At 38.0% G+C, this 10216-nt stretch overlaps 1 long non-coding RNA gene across 1 annotated transcript; it reads left to right on the forward strand.

Annotated features, from left to right (window-relative positions):
- Positions 1 to 7769: 7769 nt before the first annotated feature.
- On the forward strand, positions 7770 to 8420 carry LOC138133924 (uncharacterized). The gene is made up of 2 exons (XR_011160569.1): positions 7770 to 8038; positions 8089 to 8420. It is a non-coding gene; the product is annotated as an uncharacterized lncRNA (long non-coding RNA).
- The last annotated feature ends 1796 nt before the right edge of the window (positions 8421 to 10216 follow it).

The following is a 10216-nucleotide window of genomic DNA, read 5'->3' on the forward strand; positions in this document are numbered from 1 at the left end:
CTGACCTGCGTCACTTTAAATTCGCGTACATGAGTAATGAAAAAGAAATCTCCACTCGTAGATTGACCCATACGAGTATAATTGTGAGCGTAAAGTACACGTGACAGTAAGAGTGGGTGTTGCAGAACGGCGATGTGACACTTAAAATCGTACGAATCAATCTACGAAACGAGTTTTGTTTGTCGCGAACAGTCGGGCTTAGTTCTAGTTTTGAGGAGGAGTCGCTTCGTTCTGGTGTGTTTCCGCGGTTGGTTCTTCGGCGTGGCGTTAATGAGCGTTTCTAAGGTGTCGGCTGTCTATGTGGAGCAGCGAAATTCCGTTGGACTCCTGAGGGACATTATCGACACTCGAACGTTCGAATTGCACCATAAATCCATGGGAGTACGCGTTCAATTCTTCGGCTAGCGGGTACGTTCAATCAGCTAACCTATCGCAACGGCGTGTAATTACCGAGACGCTGAACGGTTCCTGGCCGATATGCGCGATACGGGCCCCATTTATCACGGTGCAAGTTCTCGCCGGGCCTGGAAGGTGGGCCATTCATAAATCAAACATGCCACGGACTCGGGCCCTCAGCTCTCTATCGAGAGATAACTTGAAAAATAGCGGAAATATTTATAGCCGAAAGGGAGGAGAAAAGCGCATTCTGCATGCACAACTTCCCGGATTCTTCCCGACTTCCGCCTCGAACCGTCCAGGGCCGGACTCCGGCGTCTGGCAGGTGGAACCGGCGCAGCTCGTTATTACGAGGAACTGATTCGAAGGAAGATTCGCCGCGCGCGCTGTTATTTATGTACGATTTATAATTGGGGTTTGGGCTTATCTTTTTCGTTTCATTACGATGTTACCGTTAATGCCAGAACCATTTTTATTGTGAACGGGGCCACAGAAATATTGCCGCTTTTGCGGATCGGTTTGTAGGTATAATGCCAGGGCAACAAGCGGGGAACAAGAGCAAAAGAGGAGTTTCGCGGTAAAGGAATTTACAGTCTTGAAAATGAGATAAATTTCAAGTGAAGCTCTTAGAAATGTGTCGTCTTGCCAGACATGTTACAAACTCGTTATCCTTTAATTTCCAAAATCTATAATATTTCACGAGCTAGACACATTTCTGTTACTCGTTCTTTGCGATCGTCTGTTAATTTAAGTAACTATTTTTTTCTGTGACAAAAGCACAAACATTTTACCTTGTATTACCCTTTACCGCTCTAGTATGGTAAAGTATGGCATTTTGTATTAATAGCAGATGAAAGAAAACGATGAATACGTTTTCTTAAAATAAAAGGAAACATATGTATCTCCTCTTTGATTGTTGACAATAGTACAGGATCATTATAAATGATTGTCCCATCGCAGTTGGCGTTGAAAACCCACACAAATTTGGGCTGTGCCGCTGGCTTCGCAACGTTAGACAAACTAGTAGACAAATTTACACTACCGCCAGCAGCGCTACCTATCGGCGATGCTAGTCTCACTCATGTTATAAAGCTTGCGGCACATTCAACTACGTCACCAACGCCTACTGCGTTGAGACAATCATTTATAATGACCCCGTAGATCATATCAGTAAGAGTAGAAGTGAGTCTTTTTGTGCTAAGCCCAGAAATTGAAGACCGAGACGAAGTTGAGGCAGTAACTGGGCTACCATTTCCTGGAATTATTGATAACTAAGTAAATACTACAAATGGTCTGTGGACATTTGGATTTGGTGTGTTTCAAGTCCGGTTACAAAAAAAAAGCCACTTCAACCGTTTCAATAGAGATACACAAAGCTAATTTAGTACAGTAAAAAATTGCCATTTAATTCCTTAAAGAAATTGTTATTCCTTTCCACCGTTTCAGTTTTAATGTTATGCTACACTTTCATATTAAGTAAAAGAAACATCACACTTATTAGTGCTCTACGCAGCACATTATCTTTAATGTAGCAATCAGTATTTAATAACATTCTTCGAAAATTACAGTAGCTTAGTTTAATGAATTAATTCCCCGTTCTTACTTTTCATTAAATAAATTTCCAAAGGGTATGCACGTCCTTATTGATTTTCCGCATACAAACTTATATAAAGTTTCCAAATCTCTTGCGGAATTTTTATGAACAAAATATATTAAGATTCACATTCCGACTCCCAACTTTACACAATTTTAAAACCCATAACTGAATTTAGTGGTTTAAAAATCCTCGATAGGGTTTAGATAACCTCGTAAAGGGTCCGACGGCAATTCCACCTCTCCTTGAAATATAAATGACGTTGATTCAAACTTTCTGTTTAAAACCGTAGAAGTTTGTTTTACATGCTTTCCTGGCCGAGATTAAACGACATTTTTAAATCTTTTATGTGCCGCAGACTAGATAATTTCGGCAAATGTGTAAAACTTTGCAGTCCAGTCGTGCACAATAACCGATAACTTACCGGCAGGGTGGTGGGCGATGGGTGTACTTAGCAGTTTTATTCTTCCCTCGAACACGTGCAGCTTTGACGAAAAATGTGTCAATTTACGCCATGAGAATCACGATTTATTGCAAGTAATTGTGTCTGCGGCTTTATTACGTTTTGTAAATGGCTAAGGGCGTGACCGAACCGCATTTAAACGACTCCCGACGTCGCACATGAAAACTCCTCTGTGTATATAATGTGTATAAATATAATCCCTAAAAAGGCCGTAAAATAAAGGAATTTAACGGCGAAAGTTCGGCGTTTCCGTTTTTATGGGCACCGAGGCCGTCGTCACTAAAAATTTTATTCTCATCTTCGGATAAAAAAAAAAGGAAAATTTTGTCCCCCCGGTTCGTATCGGAAATTAAACGAATCTGCGAGCCCTGAAGAGGTAATATATTTTTACGAAACCTGCACTCACCACCTGTTCTAATCGGGCGTAGTTGGAATCGGTTTATGGTTTCTTCGAGATCGAACCGTCATTTCGATGTTTTACAGGAAAAATCATAAAAAATATTTTACAGCCCCCAGTTCTCTTTCAATTTTAGCTAACGACGCTATAATTTGTAATTACGATCCAAATATCCCTATACATTTAGTAAACTGCCGTTCCATATTAACCCTTTGTGAAATGAATATTTTATATTTAGTGCCTCGTTTCGAGCCTATCTCGGCATCTTCCACAAATTAAAACATATTTCGTTTCCGCCGGGACTTGCAATAAAAGGGTACCTCCCCGTGTACAGATGCGGTCCTTAGATTTTTATTTGCATGTTTTCCAGCCGTTCATTGTGATGTTTGTGGGCTGAAACATATTCGATAGGAATTTCCTGTCTATTTACAAGAAAATGACAATGGGGAAAAAACTACCCCAATCAATCGAGAGAAGTTTGGGGCGTTACTGTGCTCTCTATTGAACTTTCTGCCCCACAATACAGGTACAGGATGTATAACTTCGCCGCCTCATCCAAGATAGCTCGCTTGCAATATTATCAACCGCCCCTAACGTCACAAAACTTTCAGAAAGAAACTGCGCCCCATCTTATTAAAATGATGCGAATATTTCTAGCGGGCCAAAAGAATTTCAATTTTGAAAACAAGTTTGTGTTTTCGGGAAGCGACCCTTTCAGAATAAAATGGTGTTTGCGTAAAAGGGTTAATATTCGAGGGAACAACCCTGGAGGGCGTCCCGGAAAGAATATATTCCGGTTTTAATTTACACACGACTCGAATAAAGCCCTAAACCATGATAATTCGTAAAGCTGACAGAGCTTTTGACCAAAACAACTACGAATTTTTGGAATATAGGCAATAATGTTTTATGCAAACAATTGTTATGATTGGAAAGGGTGTTTTTATATGAGATGCGAGGAAAATGAAAGAGCGGGGGTGGCCAGCGGGGCCATATAATTTTAGGGCTTTTTGCATTAATTATAATCGTTGGGAGGTTTTTACAACAGTGTAAACGTTTAACAGCTGCCGCTGATATAAAAGGTAAATCTGATCCTTCCTTAACTCGCTTTCTCGTTTCTTAAATCGAAGAGCAAACAGTTTGCCGGTCGAGACCCAAAAGTAAAAGAGACCCTAACCAAATAAAAGTGGCTTAAAGTTTGTTACATCTGTACACAGCTTTCAACTTATCAATTTAAATTAAAAGCGACCGGATTGCAACCGCGTTCTTCGATACAAATTCTCACGAAATGAGAAAAAACTGGACGGTTTCAGATTTATGAGCGACGTTATGAGAATTTCTTATGGATCATTTGTGCTACAGCTCCGGAAAGTCTACTTTTACATAAAACCTAAATAAAAAAATAATAGCGAAGTGACCGTTTTACTGGTGATAATCACGGAAAGTTTGTCGAGGAAAAAGTTTCAGAGGTTATGAGAGGAAAGGAAAGCAGAAATGTCTTTGACTGGCGACAAAAAACCAAATTCTTGTACATTTTATAAATGGTAATAACTTTTTTATTTCATTCGGTTGTTATGCTTCATCGTTTCCGTAACAAGGGCGACATCGCCTCGCACAATTTTTGTAATAAAAATGTGAGGAAAATGTACTGTGGGTTTCCAAGTTAATTAATTAATTTTTTATGGTGGCCTTTTTGAATAAAAAATAAAAAAAAATAACATGCTACAGAGTACCAATGTTAGTGGAAGAGTTTGTTGAAAAAGACGCAAAAGCATTGCTACAAAGTTTAATTTATGATCTGTAATTTTAAATATGTAATAACAAAATAAATTTTAAAAAACGATTTCACATGCTAAATCGTTTAATGTGAAATATTTTTTTGGTTCCTCAACTTTAAATGACATGTTTACACATTTTGAACAGCACGGTATCTTGATTTTTACACACTAACCAAACCATCTGTCATTTTACCGCATGGAGTGTGTAAACTACCTCGAACATTTTAAGCTCTCAGGAATCTCCAACAAAACCGTCAGCTTATCCTAAATAAAGTCAATTTATACTAAGACAAGATACCACTACTTTTGCACCGTTCGATTTTCAAAAATGAACATAATTCAATTGTTTTCGTCTAAAGTCTGAGGGCACGATCTTGTGGTGTAAATCGTAAGCATGTCAGTTATCGGTATAATAGATAACTTTCTGCCATTTCATTAATCAAATGTCAGTCTTTGACAGATTTTGCAAAATTATCGGTTACAAAAAATTTCAAATTTGAGAAAACGCGTAGGTAATGTTTCGTCGTACAAAAAAATACATTACTAATGCGGTAGGCATTTTACATCGCGGGCTTTTTGTTAAAATACTCGCGCTGTAAAATGTAGCCTACCGCATTTGTAATGTAATTAATTATTCCCAAACAAGAGCTGTTTGTTAATACACATATTTTATTCCACAATTCGTATTCCTTTTATTTTTATTTGCAATAATTATAACACTAATCAGGAAACAACAATTCCAAATCTATCATAAACATATAATCAAAAACAAAGCATTATATATTCATGATTTTTAGGTATTTAGATTTTATTCCGTTGTGCCTCACGAGGCTGACTTGCCTCAGTAAAATTTACTTCATTTATAAATAACAGAGCAAACAAATTTGTGTAACCTGTGACGTTGTGTATTGTGTCCTTTTGCAGCTTTTACTGGGTCACTCCATAAATAATGCAGATTTTCCAAGTGCACGCAAATAGGACCTAGAAAAATAATACGAATACAGATGTAAAGTGCATTTAATCCTCATTCTGACACGTAAAGTTTCAGTGAAATCTGTTAGCGTGTATGTAGATTAGCGTTGTGGAATTATCATTATTTTAAATTCCGACCAGATCGAAAGAAGTCGCTGAAGAGACTTGAAAACCAAAATCAGACCAGAAGGAAATTTGATGAGGAAAGAGCAAGAAACAAAAAAATATTTAAAAAATTGTAGGAGTGGTGGTTTTTAGCTTAAAAACTGGTTGCAGATTGTGAAAAAAAAATCGGTGTTGATCCATGATGTGGTGTGATTACACATGTTTTGGTTTTTCTTATCGAATGTCTTGCTCCAAAGACATTATTTATGAGATGACCAAGAGATTTCTGCTAATAATGGTATTAATTTTGGCCGAAAATATCTAGATCTAAATCTGTTGAGCGCAGTTGGACAGTGAGTCAATTAAACAGGCTAAAGCATCACAAGAATTTAATAAATATCCAGTGATTCTTCTTAAATGTCAGTTCCTATAACTTAATTAGTGAAAGGATCAAGTTGTATAATAAAATTTCAAATTAGAAGATTTGAGCCGGCTGTTGCATATACATGATGTCGAATTCCACAACCCAATTTTGCCAATTTTCCGCCGTCCAAGACGAAACAGTTCCCAAGCTAATTGGACGCAGCATGCATACATTTTAATTGTTTCTTAATAATTCCGGACGTTGTTTATCACAGACCGGTCTCATTTTCATCCCGATTAAGAGCTAATGAGCGAGTACGCTGCGGATTCCCCAAACCGAAATCGCCAAAAATTGCGGAAAATAAATCAGCGAAACCTGTCTCTAATTAAAATGGATTAAACGTCGTGGCCGTCACGATTTTTTGCCGTCTTCTTTTCAGACTGGATGATCGTTAGATTTTCGTTTCTCAAATGTCTCAAGGTAAAACGTCGTCCGGTCTAATAGCGCACTGTATAAATCACAATCAGACAAATATGATTTTCATCCTACCTGGACAATATAGTCGGGCCCAAAGACATACGGACTTTCAAATTGCCATTGTAATTGGTAAATCGACCCATCACCGATTGACAGCTGTTCATAAATTATATCAATTAGGAGAGAGCCGCGGCGACGTCTCTCTGAACCCCCTTTAGTCAGGTGAGTTTTACCAAATAAAGTGGAGTGATTGATGGAGATTCTTCCGCGTGAAATACAACCGCCACCTGTGCGATATTGGACATACAAGGTCGGAGTCGTTTACACAATGACCGGATATGGACTGGTGGCCAATAATGGGCGAAGAACTTACCTGGGGAGCCATTCAAATCGTCCATCCCTCGTCCATTCCAGATTTCATTACGCCAGTTCGGCGCAAACTGGATCAAACTGTGGTCGAGCGAAAAACTCCTCGTTTGCGGTGAATTATCTCCTAAAATGGCGGAGATAAACCGTTTGACGTAGGTCGGAATGCATTATTGTAGTGTGTATGTGTCGGTCACCTGGGACTGTCCCCTCGTTCCATTCATCCGTTCTGCTTTATCCCCGTCCGACAAATAGTTCAGACAATGAAATTGTGGTGTCGATTCACAAACGCATCGGAATGTTAGCGTTTTCTTCAAAGTTATTGCCAGAAAATTGCTCTCTAGGTGTGGAAGGTACGTGAGGTGCAACGGAATCGCGCTCAGCTGGACCGGAAACCCACCACCCCTTTATTTCGTTTCTAGGAAGCGCAGGACTCGCTGGAAAACGCATTTTTACAATTAATAACAGACGTCAGTCGCAACGCGTGACTTTCCCGAAATGCGTCTGAAACGCTTTTTGTCTTATCCAAACATTCTTCCTAAATGATGTGATAATAAATAGAACCAACCAGGACACCGTTATGCTTTATCTCCAAAGTGACAGCAACGAAATGTATTTGTTAGTCCCACTCTCATACAGGGTGGTTTTGTGAACTTTAACTCTTTCCTACAAATAATTGTACACTCTACTGGTCCGAAAGATGCTCCTTAAGATTTTTTCTCCAGCAGCGTTTATCCAAAAAATTTCAAAAAACTGATTTGTTTAATTTTTTTGGGGTGGATTTCGAACTAGGGGACACCTGTATATTTATGTTCTGTTTATCTAGTTTTAGAAGCCAAGTGCGATGAAGTAGCTGGCCTAAAACAATAATGTTATCGTTTCCTCGTTAAACAAAAATTTGATAAAATTAAAACGCAAGATTTACCGAGTCAACAACTTTGAGCCGACAATCTCAGTCCAGAAAAATTCTTTCGTATTGTGATTTCACTTTTTTATGGAAATGTAATAAAACATAATTTTAATTTAGAACTTCGAGAGAAAAAATTATATTTGTTAGATGCACTGGATTTTCTCATGGGCTGTGAGTCATATCTGAGCAACCGACGAATATCGGTCTCAAGTATTTGTATGTATTTGACTTTGAAAGTAGTTGACGTTTTCAGTTTTCATTTGCAGATGTTTCACGAGTTTATCGCTCCGCCTTCTCGAAGATATTTCCAAGGTCACAGCCCATGAGAGAATCCAACACCTCTACCACTTTACAACGCTCCATTTAAAATTGTAAATACATATAATTATGTACATAATATACACTTTTTATTATTAAGAAAACATTGAAATGCTTTCGAATTTTTCTATTTCATTTGATTGTTGAGTTCAAAATTTCAATTGAAACTAAGTTGTCCAATTCATTCTTGACTAGCTTTACATAATCCTACTGTATAAATTGTCATTGTAATTTTGTGATTAAGTGCACACCAATGTTACAATAAAGCAACCGAGACGTATTTTCTTGTAGTTCCATTTTTATTGTACGTCGTGAGTGCCATGCAGTGAAATGCTGTTATAAAATATGAAACATAAATAAGTGTATTTGGATTCCCAGAACGAAACATTTAAACGTAAGTGGCTCCAGAATATACCAAAGAGATAAGATATTGTTGTTTCCATTAACCATTTTACTGAAAGCATTTTTCATACAACTGGAATGACGAAATTGTTATGTATAAATTTGATTTGCATCACGGACGAGTACTACTAAAGTAAGAGTGTGATGTCATTTTCTCCAAATTCTTTTTCAATATTTCATTGTCTATTGTTTTATTAATTAGGAAAATTACCACTACAAATGATTTTGAAGAGTGATTTAACAGTCTCCTTATAGATACTTTAAAATTGTCTTTGTTTCGTTAAAATAACTAGAGCGGTTTTGTTGAAATACTACGAATAAAAAATTAAAGAATACAATTTTGAAATGGAAATGGTATTTTTTCTTGCACACCCCTCAGTTCAAGAATCCCTCTAGATATTAGTTAAAACCGCATCAAGATCTCTTCAACAGCTTTTCATTTATAAGCAATCAAGAGATACATACATACATACATACATACATACATACTTACATACATATCTTGCCTTATGTTATAAAAGAACTGTAGACCATTATAAAACTACAGTTGTGAAATATTCTTCTGGGTAAAACACTATAAATCATTTCTGACTAGACTTCTTGGACCATCGTCGTGTCGGCACTTGGCGCAATTCCAATAGATTCTCCACCAAAATTAAAATCTCTTAGCCGGTTTTTAAGGACTCAACATGAAGATCTGCAGACCAAAAACAAAGATTTTCTGTTCTCAAATTTGAAATTTTTTCGACTCACCACATTAACTGTATTAAAACTCCCTCCACAACGTTCACAAAGGTGGTTGCTCATCCGCGCGCCATTTAGATTTTGTTGTGTTGACAAAATTTAAATTGACCGGGACGACCAGTTAAAGAGCCCCGACTAACTATTAAACATTTATATTGCTTCTAAAAAAGAAAAAAAATCCAATTTTGCCAGTTCCCGCGAGTGCTTTTAAAACTCGTCATCTATGCCTGCGTCTCCGAAGCCGTGATAATTTCAGTATACGTGTTCCAGCGAAAGTAAACTTAAAAGCTCCTTTCAAAATTACTAAAATTGCCCTAATACGGAATTTAAAGGAGGCAGGTTTAATACCGGCGAGAGAGGAATTCCTGGTGATTTTTGTGTAGGCCACGTCGGTGGTCGTCTCCCAACGTATGATTTGTTTAAATTGAAAGCGAGGAAGGGAAAGCGCCGACACATGTGGAACGAGCTTAATAAAAAGCTCTCTGTTTCATCACACAAGCCACATGTCGTCAGGAAACATCGATTGGAATGAATTTCTTTGGGGGCAAACCACGGCACGCACACGACGAGACATCAACCGCCACCTTTATTAATATTATATGACGTCGATTGAAGAGTGGCGGTCGGATGTTGAACTATTTTCGGGACGGGCCGGATTGCATTTGCATGTATATAGAATACGCAGAGGCAAATTCCCCCAAGACACCGAATTCTGAATATTCCCCCACATTTCGTCTTGATTCTACTCCTCAACACTCATCATCTTCCCGCTTCCAATCGGTGCTTTTTTCCCTAATGTACGATCACGAATCTTCATTCTGTCAATAAGCACAGAATTTTTCGTCCAAAAGACAAAGAAAAAGTGACTTTGATGCTAACACAGAAAGATACCACAATTCAGTCCTTGTAAGTGTGGACAGGATCGGTTTC

Source organism: Tenebrio molitor, chromosome 6, assembly GCF_963966145.1.
Source record: "Tenebrio molitor chromosome 6, icTenMoli1.1, whole genome shotgun sequence".
NCBI classification, from domain to species: domain Eukaryota; kingdom Metazoa; phylum Arthropoda; class Insecta; order Coleoptera; family Tenebrionidae; genus Tenebrio; species Tenebrio molitor.